The 17,306-nt window shown below is 41.1% G+C and overlaps 1 pseudogene; it reads left to right on the forward strand.

Annotated features, from left to right (window-relative positions):
• Positions 1–13,821: 13,821 nt before the first annotated feature.
• On the forward strand, positions 13,822–16,916 carry LOC127138290 (ribonuclease 3-like protein 2; annotated as a pseudogene).
• The last annotated feature ends 390 nt before the right edge of the window (positions 16,917–17,306 follow it).

Genomic DNA, 17,306 nt, shown 5'->3' on the forward strand with positions numbered 1-17,306 from the left:
ATGTATCTGGCAAGTCTGGTCGAAGTAGATGAAGGTCGAAGAGCGTTGGTAGAGTGTGTGAATTTAGTAGAAATTTCAAATGTTCTAGTTGGTTATTTGGCCCGATTGAAAGAGCGAGAATTTGATTAGAACAAGTGGTTACTCAAAGACACGTGGAGGCTCGTCGAAGATAACGACTGCATGGGAGTAAAACATGTCTTGATTTGTTTAGTCGACCGTTTATAGATGGTTATTTTAGATTAGTATATAAGGGGGCGTCTGTTTGCATTATAGGGGTTCACAATTGTACTCATATTTCTACATACTCAAAGTATCTGCGTAATTGAGAAATGAGTGAAGAAAATGTACGTATGAGTTCCACATTTATAAATTTCAAGCACTTTTTACATTCAAGTCTGTCTCTGCATTCAATTACATTTTGATTCTTGTCATTTTATCTTCAGTTTGCATTTCGACTTCAGTTTACTTTTATTTCAAAAACTTTTACATTCCAAGTCTTGTCAAAATTCACATTGTTATTTTCACATTGTGTTTCGATTTCAATCATAACATGATGTTAAAAGGTTTAAATTTACACAAATATGTTCTGGTAGTTTTCGAGTTTGATCCCTTAAGTATTAATAGAAACTTGTTTTGTTTACCAAATTTACCAATAACCAAATTGACACGTCCAATGGGCCCCTTTTTGGATGAATTGTTGATTTTATTTCGAAAAAAAATCATTTATAAAGTTCTTAATTTTCATTAACTTCTCATTTCTGAGTGTGCATGAGACTAAGAAGTGGTAAAATAACAAAGAGATAAGTTAGAAATCCTATAAGGAGATACGCCAGGAGGATGGCTATTCCCAGAAATAACAATGGAGAATAACCCTCTAATAACATTGGGGCTAGCACGGTTGCTACAATATCGACTAAACCAATCCCTTCGAGTGCTAGCACGACAGCTATACCGTTGACGACGGTCTCACTATCAACTATACCAGAAGGAATGATTTTGTCTCCAATAGCTCAGAGTCACCCCGTGACTCCTAGACCAATTATGGCGACAGAGGCTAGGCCTTTCGCCACAAGTTTCACAATACCCATGTTAGGACGTGAACAACCTTATGGGATGCCAACATCGGTGATGAAAAACCTACATACTAATCCTGTGACATTTAATATTTGCCGATAATGCTGCAAATACGTATTCGCCAATCATGGCGGCGGGGGCAGCCATAGGTAACCACGATCAAAAATGCCACCCCAGTTGGGAATGGGATTTGTTTCTCAAGCAATGCAAACATTCACGATGAATTTCGTAATGTCAATGAGACAACAGATAAACGAGAGTAACCATGATATGGTAAATACTCTTACCCAACATATGGCGCGATACTTAACCCATTGATTCAAAATATGCATCAGAGTTACCAACAGTTGGCAACCCAAATGATTTGAATTGCTGATTTTTTGGGTGCTCCCCCAGCGCAAGTTTGACCTATTATACAACCCCAAATCGTTAGGCTGGTTCGAAACAAAGGGGCAGTTTTAGAGGAAAATACCATAAATCAGGGGCAACAAGTTGTGCCCCAAGTGGTCGAACAAGAGATACATAGGGAATTAGAGTGTCCACTTGTCATGATGGTTAATCGAAACCAAGATGTTGATCAGGTCGTTCATCAGGTTTGAAAGGGAATCTCTTAGGAGAGAATAAACTGACAACCATTGTCGAAAGAATAATGGCTCAACATGAGGTGAACATGGCTCTGCATAGGCCGGATTACACACCTCCTCTATCAGAATACGTGTTGCAGACTGAACTGCCAAAGGGATAGAAAGTCCCTAAGTTCATAAAGTTTGTTGACGACACTAATGAGTCTACCGTCGAGCATGTTACCCATTATCTAACCGAGGCAGGAGCCATATCTAACATTGAGAATCTGAGGATGAGAAACTTTCCCAGTTCTCTCACAAAGAATGCCTTTACATGGTTTACGACCATTCTTGCCCATTCAACCAATGATTGGACTCGATTAGAAAGGTTATTCCATGAGTAGTTTTACATGGAGAATCCAAGATTAGTCTTAAGGAGTTGTTGAGCGTGAAACGAAAGTTCGTTGAATCAATTGATGATTACTTAAATCCATTCCGTCTATTGAAAACGAGGTGCTTTACTCAAGTGCCTGAGCATAAGTTAGTTGAGATGGCCGCTGAGGGATTAGATTACTCTATTAGGAAGAAGCTAGATATGCAGTATCTTAGAGATATGACCCAGTTGGCTGATAAGGTGCGACAGGTCGAAAGAGTGAAGGCTAAGAAAGCCAGAGCAAACAAGGGTAAAAAGGACAGTGTGGCCTACATCGATTTGGAAGAGATTGACTTGGCATATGATGTCGAATACAACCATGTCGAAGAGATTGAGGTTGATGTGGATGAATTAGAACTAGGCCCCTCATATGTGTGTAAGTTGCTTACGCCTGTAAATGGGAAAACGCCTTTTAAGTCTGAGAGAAATGATAAATTCCCTAAGAGGACATATACCTGTGATGTAACCAAACGCGATGGAATCTTTAACTTATTGGTTGCAGATGGGCAAGTGCTAGTGCCACCAGGCGCAAAAGTACCACCATTAGAACAAAGGAAGAAACAAGGTTTTTGTAAATATTATAATTTTTTAGGGCATAAAACCTCACAATGCTTTCTTTTCAGGGATCTTGTTCAGAACACACTGAATGAAGGTAGGTTGAAGTTTGCCAAGGGAAAAACCCCAATGAAGATCGACTATGACCTGTTACAAGTCGGAGATGCCAGCTATATGGAGCCTGTGGTGATCAATATGGTTGAAACTACTGAGGATTTCGACATGGCAAAATTCGAGGATAGTGAAAATCAGATTGAAGTTGTGTACCCAAAGGCTGGTGAAGGGCTTGTGTAATTCTTCTACAGGTGCAAAGCTAAAGATTCAGAGGTGATGTTGTGTCCCTGATACAATGTTGTATTTGATAAGAAAGTTGTAGAGAATGTCGAAAGCGCCCAACAGGCAAAGAAAATGGAGAGTTGGAGGAAGAATAGGCCTCAATTTTATTTCAATAAGAGAGCCAAAAGAAGGAACAAGCCCCTGCTCAATAGAAAGCTAGACCTAACACTTATGTACCTACGTCCAAGGCTCCCCAACAAAGATGGACAAAACTTGCTGCCAAGGAGCAAGGTAGAAATTCTAAGTGGAGAAACTTTGAGATGGGTCGAGGTTCCTCATTGACTTATCGAGAGAACTTCCTGATGTCGGAAAGGCCCTCATATGAGCCTAGTAATTACAAAGGAAAAAACCTTATATCAAAGTCAAAATGGAGGAGGTTTCAGAGAAAGAAAAAAGTTGTGAGGGAGGCGGCATAATCAAGCAACAATAAACAACATCAAAATCAAACAAATGAGCAGGTGAAGAAACCAGTATGGAGGAAATTGTTTTCTTCTAAGACAAGTTAGTCAAAGGAAAATGTGAAAAAGGAGGTACCGTCAAAAGATGACGAATTAGTAACAGACAATTTTGACTATGGGTCGGAAGATGATTTAGATGTTTTGTGCAACATGGTATTTGTACTTCCTAGGGAGTAAGATTGTGTGACAAAAGTTTCTGAGCCTGAAGATTGTGAGGAAGAGGAAATGGCGACACACAAGCCGATATGTTACTTCGTGATGAACAACGGTTGTATAGAAGAGAAAAACACGTTTTTTGAGAGGCCCCATGAGGGGATGAAGAGCCATTTGAAGCCCCTATTTATAAAGGCGAAGGTGGAAAAGGCGAAGGTGAACAAGATTTTGGTGGATGGTGGGGAAGCTATGGATTTAATGCCTCACTTATTATTGGAAAAATTGGGAAATTTGATACAAACTTAAGGCCCCATAACATGGTGCTTTCAAACTATGAAGGAAATCCAGTTCAAACTATGGGAGTTATCCAAGTGGATGTAATAGTAGGATATATACCTAGACCCACAATTTTCATGGTCATAGCATTGAGGGCTAGCTAAAATTTGCTCATGAGTCGAGAATGGATACACGGAATGGGAGCAGTGCCTTCATCGTTGTATTAAAGGATAACGATCTAGCGAGATGATGGGATAATCGAGAATGTTAAAGTTGACCAAGGATACTACATGGCAGAGGTGAACCATGTAGACAAAAGAAAGTTTGATAAGAATTTAGCCAATATTGTACCTTGCACACCAGCAGGGTTGGCTTACATGCCTCTAGACGAGGCATTCACATGGGATAAAGAGATCATGGGTGAGAGATTTTATGATTCAGACACAATCTGATCAAATAGTTGGGGTGAGGAATTTGATGATAATGTCTGAATTCAAAGCATTGAAGCGGATTTTGGCTTGCATAGTCGAGAACAGATTAAAAGCGGCTTTGGAAGTCGACATACCACATATGGCTGTCAAAGCCAATGAGATATAAGTGTTCGACGTAAGTCAAAGGATCAACTTTGGACCTCAGCAATTGAAGAGCTGCGATCAACATGCTTAAAAGATGATGGTCAAAAAGACTAGAGGCTCGATTGCATCTATGACAATGAGCCTTTGGGTTTCAAGAAGGATCCAGTTATGTCTACTACAAAGATGCAACCTCAAGATCCACTTGAAGAAGTTAATTTTGGTGATGGAAATATCAAAAGGCTGGCGTACATCAATGCCAACATCGATCCAAATCTAAGGGTAGAGGTAATTAAATTACTTCATGAGTTTAAGGATTGTTTTGCTTGGGATTATAATGAGCCAAGTTTGAGCAGGGATTTGGTGGAATTAAAACTACCAATAAAGACAGGGAATAAACCATTCAAGCAGAAGCCTGTGAGGTTTACCCTAGAGATTATGTTCAAAATAAAAGAGGAGATCGAAAGACTCCTAAAAAGCAAGTTCATAAGAATGACAAGGTATGTTGAACGACCTGCCAATATTGTTATAGTAATTAAGAAAAATGGAACGTTAATGGTTTGCATTGACTTTAGAGATCTGAATGCTGAGACCCCAAAAGACGAATACCCCATGCCTGTCACCGAGATGTTGGTCGACTCAACAGCTGGTTTCGAATATCTTAGTATGTTGGATTGTTATTCTATTTATAACCAAATTTTCATTGCATATGAAGATGTGCCGAAGACGGAATTTCGATGTCCAGGAGCTTTAGGCACCTATGAGTGGGTAGTGATGTCATTTGGCTATAATAATGTTGGGGAAACCTACTAGAGGGTGATGAATTCTATCTTTCATGACTATATTGAAACATTTACGTAAATATATATATTGATGATATAGTCATTAAGTCTATGTCAGGAAATGGTCATCTTGACCATCTTCGACAGTCATTCAAAAGGATGAGGAAAGATGGGTTGAAAGTGAACCCTCTTAAGTGTGCTTTTTGTGTGCATGCATGAGATTTTCTTAGTTTCGTAGTCCATAAAAAGGGAATCGAGATCAACCAGAATAAAATGAAGGGTATTAGGGATACTAAGCCTCTTTCGACCTAAAAAGAGCTTCAATCTCTTTTGGGAAAAGTTAATTTTCTAAGGAGGTTCATTTCAAACCTTAGTGGCAAGGTTCGAGTTTTCTCTCCACTACTTTGTCTGAAGAAGGGAGAGTTTGTATGGCAGTCAGAGCATAAAAAGGTGTTCGACGAAATAAAGAAGTAATTAGTAAATCCTTCAATTTTATACCCTCCAATTAGAAATAGATGCATAAGGTTGTACATATCTGCCCCAGACTTGACTATGTTGGTGTAAGCCCTAGTGGCCAATACTTTTGATACTTGTATCGAAATATTTATTAATAATAAAAGGCTTTTTCTTTTTATTATGTTTGTTTAATAAAGTCCCTAGAATAGCTAGTCCGTTTAATGTATCAAGTATGACTTAATCATGAGATCACATTAAACATAAGGACATTATTCTTAAAGTATTCGTAGTCAAGCCTTATTGGGAAGTGGGATAACATTAAAGCATGAAGACTATTATGTTTATAGACTGATGATCACATCTCATGGATCATGGACAAGGAGTTATCAAGTCTTAAACATAGGTATGAATATTAAGAGTAATATTTATACTGGATTGACCCGCTATGAGAATACTATATAGAATGTTATGCAAAGTGTCATAAGTTATTCTCATGGTGATAATGGTGTATACCACCCTTCGACCTGAAACCACTATGGACCCTAGATGTAGAGTCGAGTGCCTTATTGCTGATCAAACATTATCCGTAATTGGATGACCATAAAGACAGTTGATGGGTACTCCACGAAGCATGCTAAGGGACATGAGTGACCTAGATGGAATTTGCCCATCCTGCGTAAGAGGATAAATGTCTATGGGCCCAATATTGAACTAGACAAGGATGACACGGTCTATGCCTTGTGTTCAATATAGACATAAGGGAAAAAAGGTAATTATACACATAATTATTATCACAGAAGGATTTGTCAGATCACATGACATTTTCGTGTCTTGGGTAGCAATGATGTGTTGCTAGATACCGCTCACTATTTATTATGTTAAATACGTGATTTAATATAATTGCCAATGCCGCGAAAACCTATAGGGTCACACACAAAGGACAGATTGATGATAGATAGAGTAATTAAGGAATACCGTAATGTACGGTGCCCTTAAGTGAATTATAGAACATCGTAAGGTACGGTGTACTTAAGTAGAATACGAAATATAGTAAGGTACCACACACTTAAGTGATTTTGGCATATTATAAGATATGGGCCATATACACTTGAGTGGGCTTTTTAGCTTGCAGCCCACACAAGTGGTTCTATAAATAGAACCCTTGTGTAGAAGCATTGGAGCAGTTGCAATTTTGTTTTCTCTCTCTCTCTCTCTCTCTCTCTCACACACACACACACACACACACACACACACACACACACACACACACACACACACACTCAAAGCCTTCATTCGTAGCAGCTGTAACACCCCAAAATTTGTCCTCCTCATTCATGCATTCACTTTTTAGGTCATTTAGCATTTCATACCACATTGCATCATGTCAATCGGAATTAGCTCCAAGAAGCTCGGACATCATCCAGGACACTTTGTGGGTTCCACTTAGACGATCAGTCAACACAAGGAAAAGACTTGAGGTACTACCAACAGGATCAAATGGGGCCTATTCACCGTACAAATTGCCAAGCTGGAAGGAGCAAGAATCTGCTGCTGAGCTGTCATGCTCGCCAGGCGAGCAGATGCTTCGCCTAGCAAAAAGTATTGTCATGCTCGCTAGGCGAGCAGGTCCTTCGCTAGGCGAAGGGCGCGCACTTCAGAAAATATCAGAGGGATTTTGGGCCTGAGTTGCCCTCATTTGAGCCCACAAGCTGCGAAATTTGGTCTATAAATACCAGAGTGGTCAATGAAATAAACCCTGAACACTGGCTGAACAGAAAAGACCAGAGACTTGAGAGAAGGAGACCTAGGAACTACTCTGCAGCAATCTTCAGGCAGCTCTGAGAAGTTCACGCCGCCTCACACAAACCCTAGTATTACTTTGCAGATCCAGCCGTACCATTCAATCTTAATCGGTCTCCCTCATCAGGTATGCCTTTGTTCCTATTACTTTATGCCTTGAATTTGAATACTATGAATGTATGAGGTAACATCAGGTTTTGCCCACGGGTTTATATTTGTGTATGAATATGTGAATAATGCCTTGAATGTTTGATAATTTCGTTCCTGAGATGAATGCCATAGGGTCTGGAATCCTTAACATCGGACTGTTATCAATGAGAAACCCGAAACCCGCAGGCGCTCGCTAGCTGCTTCGCTAGGCGAGCATGCAGCGAAGCTTCGCTAAGCTTTCGCTAGGCGATGCAGTCGCGAATATGACAGCATTCGCTCTTTTTGTTTTGTTTTGTTCTAACCTGTCTTTGTGTTGCCATGGCGTTGTTTTCCCTGGATTTCATCTTGTTTGTCTAACCTTTCTGTTGATTTTTCGTGAGGGCTCACATACTCTTGCAGGGATACCATCCGGAGGTTTATCCTGATTAATCGTATTGACTGATTTTCTTTGATGGTCTAGCTGAAGAGATCTCGGGGTTGCTAATCCTTTAATTGCTGTAACTTCGGATCTTTATCCGTGTGGTAATTTTTTCCCTTTCTCGTACTTTACCGCTTTCTTAGCTGGAAGACCTCGATAGGAGGCAATGTTTGAGCCCCTTGGTGGCATTTTAATTTGAGATACATGTTTTGTGTTTTGTATTCATATCCCCACAGGTAGCGCGGTTCCTTCGTCAAGGACTGCCTGTTTGCCCTCGAGCATCCCAAACCCTAAAACCCAAAGCAACACGTTAACTCCTTCTACTACAGGTGAGTAAGTCTCCAAAGGTCGAGCATCCGGTAGATTGCGTAGTAACGTTGTTCGTCCAAAACCCAATCCATAACCCCGTAGTTAACCGAACTACGGCTTGCTCTGATTCTCATTCCAGATGAGATACGTAGGCATAAGACGCGATGTCTTAGCGAGCACACCCCCCCCAACCCATAGGCCATCCGAGCTACGAAGACTCTGATTCTCATATTCATATGAGATACGTATGCAGTGGATGCGACATCCGCGCGAGTCATTTCCCTTAACCTTTTAGTAAATAAACACATTAGGAAAACTCACACCCTTTAGACAAGAACCACAAAAGTGGATCCCGTAGAGTACTACGGATGCGTAGGGGTGCTAATACCTTCCCTTCGCATAACCGACTCCCGAACCCAAGATTTGGTTGCGAGACCCCGTCTTGTCCTTTCCTTTTTCAGGTTTACTTCGAGCGTTTCCTTTTCCTCCTTTGGGATAAATAACGCACGGTGGCGACTCTTCTGTCTTTTTCTTTCGCCAGTTGTTTTTTCGCGCACTGTATTTTTTCAGGTTGCGACAGCTGGCGTCTCTGCTGGGGACTTAAGAAGTTGACCTCTTGCTGGTCCATCTTCCCTAAGCGAGTCCCTCCTAGCTTTTGCAATTTCTTGTTTATTGGGTGTTCATGCTTTTGTACATTTATTTACTTACTTGCTTGCATTCATCTGCTGTATCTGTTGGAGTTGTTGTTTGTTTGTTGGGATGGGATGTTCTACGAGAGATAAGCCCATTACCCAGACTTGAGTGTACACACAGGTTTTAGAGTGGATGATCATGAGGCTTGCGTGGCATGTTGCTACGTTAAGTCGTTCGTGAAGAACCACGCCCAGACGAGGTTTCTTTTGGATATATTATGTCCTACAGATGTTCCGTAACGACATGATGTTCCTTTAGAAATCGTCGACTCTGGTGACCATTTCCCGAGAACCCAGTCGAGGCCTCTCCTCCGAGACGTGATTATGTTAGCTCTGGTGGGCGCATTCTCGCTGATCAATCCGAGGACCCCGAGACTGGGAACTTGCTTTAGGATGTCCTGTTGAGGGGAGTCAGTGGAGGTCTTTTATCCCGTAATAATGCCAAACCTTCAGTGGTAAACGTATTATTCGTGACTGAAGGGCTGAAGTTGACGAACTTCTGTTCTTAGAACCTACCAGTGAGGGGCGGGCTAAATTCAGGAAACCTTAACCTCCAACCAACCCGGTTTTCTGGAGCAGAGCTTTGATCTTGTATTATATTCCTCAGTGGTTTTCTCTTCAGATAGTGTAACCCGACAGATGTTCAAGCAGATACAGCAATCTTGATTGACATGCCACTGCATTGCATTCACATCATCACATCATTTGCATTCATATCATTTAACACATGTTTATCCATTTCAAGGGGGTTTACATCTTCTTCTTGATTCCAGTCGAAGTTTTTCTGGTTCTCTTAAGATGGATATTGGCAGAAAGAGACTTGTCGCCTACAAGTTTCCGATGGTCTGTCTGGAGCCCATCCAACGGTTGATGCAGTTAATGGATCCTGGTTCTCTAGAAGGATTCCGAGAGGATTACGGTCTGATTCTAAGTTTCATCGCGGTTCTTTCCAAAGATCAACATGACGCTCTATTCACACTGCTACAGTTCTATGACCCTCCACTGAGATGTTTCACTTTCCCGGATTATATTTTGGTCCCTACTCTGGAGGAGATTGCCAGTTTTCTCAGAGTTCCTATCAGGTCACAATTATTGTTCTACAGTTCTGAGTTTCCGCCCGATCTCAGCATGGTTGCTTCAGCCACATATTTGGAGGAATCAGTCTGGAAGGCTAATATGTGTCAGAAGGGAGAAGTTAGTGGTTTTCATCTGAGTTTCTTACTGGGAGAAGCAAAGAAGAAGCTGGAAGACGGCAATCAGAGGGGTTTCAATGCTGTGTTGGCTCTTTGTGTGTATGGGATTGTCTTGTTCCCTAATGTTGCCAAATTTGTGGACATGGACGCAATACGCCTCTTCGTGTTGAGAAATCCAGTACCGACCTTGCTAGGAGATTTCTTTCATTCAGTGCACCACAGAAATAAGAATAGAAAAGGGGGATTGTTGAATTATTATGTGCCTTTGTTTTATAGGTGGTTCAGTTCTCACCTACCCAAATCAGAAGTGTTCGTTAATGTCAAGGACTCGTTGAGTTGGTCGAAGAGATTGATGGGGTTGAGAGCTGAAGATATTTCTTGGTGGTCTGACCGGAGCTTGCTTCGGGCAGATATTATTCATAGTTGTGGGAACTTCCCAAATGTTCCGCTGGTAGGAAGAAGAGGAGGAATCAACTATAATCCTTCTCTAGCAGTTAGACAGTTTGGATATGCTTTAAGAACTCCGCCTTTGGAAAAGGATGTGGAAGAATCTCTATTTTCCATTCTTCGCCTGATTTGACGGTATCCCGTAAGGCAGCTGAGGCCTGGCTCAAGGTGATCAAGAGAGGAAGAACCGTCCTTGGAAAAGGAGATTGTAGAATTTACCCTCGGTATGAAGAGTGGCTTAAAGGAAGAGTCGAAGAGTTTGGTCTGCCGTTCCCTATTGAAGAACCTTTGTATCCACCTACTCCTGAGCAGTCAACAATGGTGAGCCGAGAGGAGTACGACAAGTTGAAGAGTGCCATGGAGGGACTTCAAACCAAGAACTCAGAGTTAAGTGAGAAGTTGCAAGACTGTATGCATCAATTCCAGGAGGCAGAATATCAGAAGGGGGAAGCCGTCAGAGTGCAAAAGGAAGTAGAGAGGAGATTTGCTGTGGAGGCAGACTTCTTTCGGAAAACAGACGAAGCCTTGAGATCATCCAGTTCTGAGTTGAGGCGAGTCAAGCAGCAGTTAGTAGATGCTCATGGTAAATTAGCTGGGTGGCAGGAGCAATGGGATGCATTTTCAACTTCTCGGAAGGCAAAGGAGGAGGAGACAGTAGCCGAACTGACTGGTCAGATAGAGAAATTGACGACTTTGTTGAAGGGGAAGAACAATGAGCTTCTGTGCGCCCGTTCTACTAATGGCTACATCACAGATCAACTCCATGAGGCTCGAGGACAGATTGAAGAACTCAAGGTGTTGGCAGGTTTGAAGAAATCCAGACTTGAAGAGGTATTCGGAGAAGATGATGGGAATTACTACAGAGAGCACATCAACGAACTGGATGGGATCATTCACAAGAGGAATCTGCTTATCCGGCATTTGACAGAATCTCCAGATCATCCCGACACGATGGCATTACTGGATGAAGTGAGGAGCAGTCCTTATGGGTCGTATACAGGAGGCTGATTCCTGGATTATGTTCCTCCCTTTACTTTTTGTTTTGTTGCTGTGTAGTGATAATCCACAGGCTTGTTGTGGGGATCCTCTTTTGATGTACTTTTGGCTAAGGCCCCTTTCCTGGAACTCATTTGTATGTTGGTTTCCCTTTGTTGCATCTTGATCTCAGAAGTTTATCCATGACTCAGTCTTCTTGCACTATTCGCCTGATGTGAGACTGGAATCAAGGGGGTAGAATACCTTTTGGATTTGATAAACATGGCATTGCATTTACATATTCATTGTCATATCTTGCATAACAGGTACCGCTGCAGTGTTCTCATATTGTTTGGTGTCCCACTAGCAGGATAGCTGACTCAGGCATTCACCGATACGGTACCCGAAGGAATCAACAGAGAGCGATGGAGAGCCTACAAGCAGAGCTCGTCGAGATGAAGATTCGCATGAATCAATTCATGGATTTGGTTCAAGGGGTGGCTCAAGGACAGCAGGAGCTTAGATTATTGGTGCAGAGGGATCCCCCTATTACTCAACCGGAGACGTTGGCTGATCCTCCAGCTGGAGAGGCTAATGGTCCCAATGGACCGGGGCCTATCCCGATCCCGCGTGTCAACCTAGATCAACAACCCGTTCAGGATGGTCAGGATGATCAGTTCCCCTTGCTTCAGGAAGACTTTGGCATGGACCCCATGTTTAGAAGATTGGAAGAGAGGTTGAAAGCAATGGAAGGACAGAATCCTCTGGGAGTAGATGTTGCTGACTTGGGGCTGGTCCCAGGTGTGAGGGTGCCACCGAAATTCAAGGTCCCGATATTTGACAAATACAATGGCAGCTCTTGCCCCAAAACTCACTTGCAAGCCTATTTCCGTAAAATGGTTGCATACTCTGATGACGAGAAGCTACTTATGTACTTCTTCCAGGACAGCCTGGCTGGGGCATCCTTGGAATGGTATATGAGGCTGGACAGAGCCCACATCCGTTGCTGGAGGGATTTGGCAGAGGCTTTCGTGAAGCAGTATTAGTATAATGCAGACATGGCTCCGGACAGAACTCAACTTCAGAATCTGTCTCTTAAAGGCAATGAGTGCTTCAGGGAGTACGCTCATCGCTGGAGGGAGACAGCTTCCCGTGTTCAGCCTCCGATGTTGGAAAAGGAAATGGCCAACATGTTCATGAACACTCTGCCCGGACCTTACTTGGAGCGTCTGGTAGGTTGCAATGCTTCCAACTTTGCTGATGTGGTCTCTACTGGAGAAAGGGTGGAGAATTACCTAAAGACCTATAAGAGCCAGAGTGGAGGTGGATCCTCATCAGGGGTGAAGAAGCCGTTCATTCAGGGACAGAAGAGGAGAGAAGGGGATGCAAATGCCATATCTTCTTATCAGAACAGGGATAACCGGAGGAATAACTTTCAGAATTATCATCAACAACCGTATGTTGCGGCTGTGACCATTCCAGCTGCAGCACCACTACAACAACAACAACCACAACTTCAACCAGCTCAGTACCAACAACAGCAACAACCGGGTAACAGACCCGCCTATCAACAGAGGCAAAGGATGATGGACCGACGTTTCGACACCCTTCCAATGTCGTACGCTCAGTTGCTTTCTAGTCTTCAACAACTACAACTTGTGCAACTGCGCACTCTGGCTCCTCCTGTTGGTAGACTTCCGGTGGGTTACGACGCCAACGCTAGGTGTAGCTTCCACTCTGGGGCACCTGGCCACAATATTGAGAACTGCAAAGCTTTTAAGCACGTAGTTCAGGACCTCATAGATTCAAAGGCCATCGACCTTGCACCGGCTCCGAATGTCGTTAACAATCCCATGCCCCAGCATGCACTACGCCAAAAAGGTTTTTTAACAGCGCATCTTAGACAGCGCTTTTAAAAGAAAGTGCTGTCTAAGGTTAAAATAAAAATAAAACACGGAAAATGTTCTAAAAAAATAATGAAAGCGCTGTCTAAGGGGGGGTCTTAGACAGCGCTTTTAGAAAGCGCTGTCTAAGACCCCCCCTTAGACAGCGCTTTTAGAAAGCGCTTTTAAATACAGACCTTAGTCAGCGCTTTTGAGAAAGCGCTGTTTAAAGTCTTTCAATTAAAAAAAAAATATCATAATCATCCCACATCATGAACTCCAAAGCCACAACTTTTGTTTTCTGCTTATTTCAATCTCCGAATCTCACACACAACACGTAAAGAGAAGATGAAGATGGAAGCTTCAGTTTCAGCAGTGGAGAAAATAATCGGTTACACTTTTCAAAACAAGAAGCTTCTAGAACAAGCCCTAACCCATACTTCTTACCCTGAAGCCGTTTCATACGAGCGTCTCGAGTTCGTCGGCGACGCCGTATTAGGTCTCGCGATCAGCAATCACCTCTTCCTCGCTTACTCCTCCGTTGATCCTGGTACACTCTCCCTCCTCCGTGCCGCTAATGTTAGCACCGAGAAACTCGCTCGCGCTGCCGTGCGTAACGGTCTGCACCGTTATGTACGTCACAATACATTTTCAATTGTTGATGCGATTAACGAGTTTGTTGAAGCGGTTGATTGTGAGGATGACTGTGTTGTTGTTAAGTATGGTGGATCGGTGAAAGCTCCGAAGATTCTTGCTGATATTGTCGAGTCTATTGCTGCTGCTGTTTATGTTGATGTTGGTTTTGATCTTAAAAAATTATGGGTGGTAGGGCTATTTCTGAACTTTCTAGATTTTTTTTTGTTAGCATTTCAATTGTTGTTTTTTTCACTGTGTTGAACTGTTGATGATAGTAGAAAGGATCTTAGCAATTAAAATGAGCATGATGATATGAAAGATTTATTAGCATTTTTAAAATTATGTGAAATTTTGGCAAGAAAAGCTTCTGTTATCTCAGTTTGTGAAATTTCAATGGCATTGTTCAAACTTGCAATCCAAGTTTACCTGGATAGTAACATTAATTTTTGGACCAGATTTACTCTATTAGAAAAGGGAATGACTAGGAATTCCTAAAACTAAGATACATTTAGACCTAATTAATTGATTATGATGATTAGATTTACAGATGTTTGTTATAGCTTGTACATTGGGTTTGGTTGGTTGGATTGGGGTGTATTGTTGCTCCCCAAAGCTGTGGCTTTGGAGTTCATGATGTGGGAGTTGAATGTGTGCATGAACATATTCTGTCTTTGGTTGAGTCAACGATGACATATTATCATGACCATTGCAAGTATGCAACTGATGTTTTTTAGGCATTGTTTGGTAAATATGTTTGGTGCATTTGAGTTAATGACCATGTTTTTTAGGCACATTTTGTAAATATGTTAGATGATTTTATGTTTGGTACATGATGAGTTTATGCATTATTCCTGTTGTTTAAACTTGAACCTATTCTTGCTTAATATTGTGCACTCAATATGAAATCGTGTAGTTGTTTTGACCCAACAACTTTGTCACTGCCTGATAAATGCTTGTAATTTTTGTTGGCAGATAATAAGAGGTGTTTTGGAGCCGATAGTTACTTTGCAAGATCTGGAACAAAAACCGCAACCGGTGACAATGCTTTACGAGATCTGCCAAAAGAATGGTAAAAAAGTTGACATAGAACAACAGAAAAAATGGTGCCAAAAGCACGGCCAATGTCTATGTTGACGGAGAGTTGGTTGCATCCGCTTCCTCAGACCAAAAGGATATTGCAAGGCTTGAAGCTGCCAAGGCTGCCTTGCATAAACTAGAACGCTTACTGCCTGCCACTACCATGATACGTGACTGTTATGTCGGCATTGATGGTACCTTTGAAGTTGAAGCTGCAAAGCAGAAGTTATATGCAATTTGTGGGATAAAAAAGTGGCCTAAACCAGTATACAGGTAAACACGGCTAGCCTGGCACTATAATTCATTTATAGTCTTGATTTCATTTTCTGTGTATAAAAGTGTGTCTACCTGTCTTCTGGTTTCCTTGCTAGAATAACTTGAAGTTATATGGCAGGTTTGAGAAACCAAAAAATGACGAGGATGAAGAGTGTATTATTTTTTTTAAAATAGTGTTTTTGTTAGCTGGGACAGTTAAGTTATTGCTTGCATTTGAAGATTGCCTTCATATACCTAGTCACAAGGTCTAGGACACAGTAGAAACCTGCCTGTGGCATACAACTCAAATTGAAATATTATTGATCCCTTCCGGTGAATGGTTCACATCCATTTATAAAATCTGCCTTAATTATAAGAAAAATCAGATATTATTTCATCTAACCAAAAGGAGACAAACTTTAAATCATAGGATCAATAGTGAATTCTTCATAAATTTGGTTGATTTCTAAGTATTCAAAAGTAAATAAGAAACTTGATATATGCAACAATAATGTATATAACTGATGCTATTTTTTTCCTTCTTCAGTTCTTAACTGTAATAGATGATCAATGCTACATTGTTCTTTACTCTGAGTATATTGCTTAACACTGAGAGAAATTACTTTAGTCATGCCCGATATATAACTTGAGTACCAATCAACCTAATATTTTGAACTCATTCATAAGAAAAGTCTGTACTCCTTTTTAATCCGAATCAAAGTAGTTGTAAGCTATATAAACAAGATTCAATTATTCTTTACCTTAAATGTTATATACAGGAGGTTCTCCTAAACAATTTGTACTCTGATGCTCCTGGCCTGGCCTACATAACGCCTTTATTAGGTGTAATCCTAATTGGATCCTGGTGGCTGGGTGTTTGGTTCTCTACATCCTTATCCATGACTGAGAGATTTAGTTATGCCTCTGCCCTCTTTTGGGCTATTAGTTTTATACATCTACAAAGAGAAACTCAACAATAATTGTTTTGGGGAGTTGAAATTTTCTACTATCTAATTAATCTTCCTTGTTATTTAAGTTGATTTGCTTGTGTCGAGCTTGTAAACTGATTTCTTGCTTCTCTATGATGTTTTACAGCATTGTGAAAGATGAAGGTACTCCTCAAGATAAGAAATTTGTCACTGCTGTACAAATAGCTACTCCATCTGCCACACTCCAAATGTCTGGAGATGAGAAATCTCGGGTGAAGGATGCAGAGAACTCTGCAGCTTCTTTGATGATTCGGGCCTTACAACAACACAAGTATGTGTGACAATTGTGGCCTCCCAAAGTACTGGTTGTAAGTCTATGTTAGTTTTTGATTTGTGAGAAATAGATACCTGAGTGTAGTTGTAATTGTAGTCTATGTATAGTAAAATTTGATTTTGAATTATTCAATTTTATAAAATTGATTTTATTTATAAAATTATAAATTTGTATATATTTTGATACATTTAAGGCAAAATTGGTTTGAATTGGTATATATATATATATATTTGTTAGCCAAAAATTGGTAGAAAAAAAGCCAAAATGGCATATATAAAATGTGATAATTGTCTGTCAAACTCTGGTTGAAAACAGGTAGAAATTCTGGTTTATAAACCTGGAAAAAATGTGGTTTAAAACAAAAGCTTCAAAAATTTTCGTATACCTTAGACAGCGCTTTTGTAAAAAGCGCTGTCTAAGGGGGGGGCTTAGACAGCGCTTTTTGAAAAGCGCTGTCTAAGGTATACCTAAAAAATTTAAAATAAGAGGGTCTTATAAAGCGCTTTTGCCCAAAGCGCTGTCTAAGGGGGGGGGGGGGCTTAGACAACAC

The sequence above is a fragment of the Lathyrus oleraceus genome, chromosome 4 (assembly GCF_024323335.1).
Source record: "Lathyrus oleraceus cultivar Zhongwan6 chromosome 4, CAAS_Psat_ZW6_1.0, whole genome shotgun sequence".
Taxonomy (NCBI): domain Eukaryota; kingdom Viridiplantae; phylum Streptophyta; class Magnoliopsida; order Fabales; family Fabaceae; genus Lathyrus; species Lathyrus oleraceus.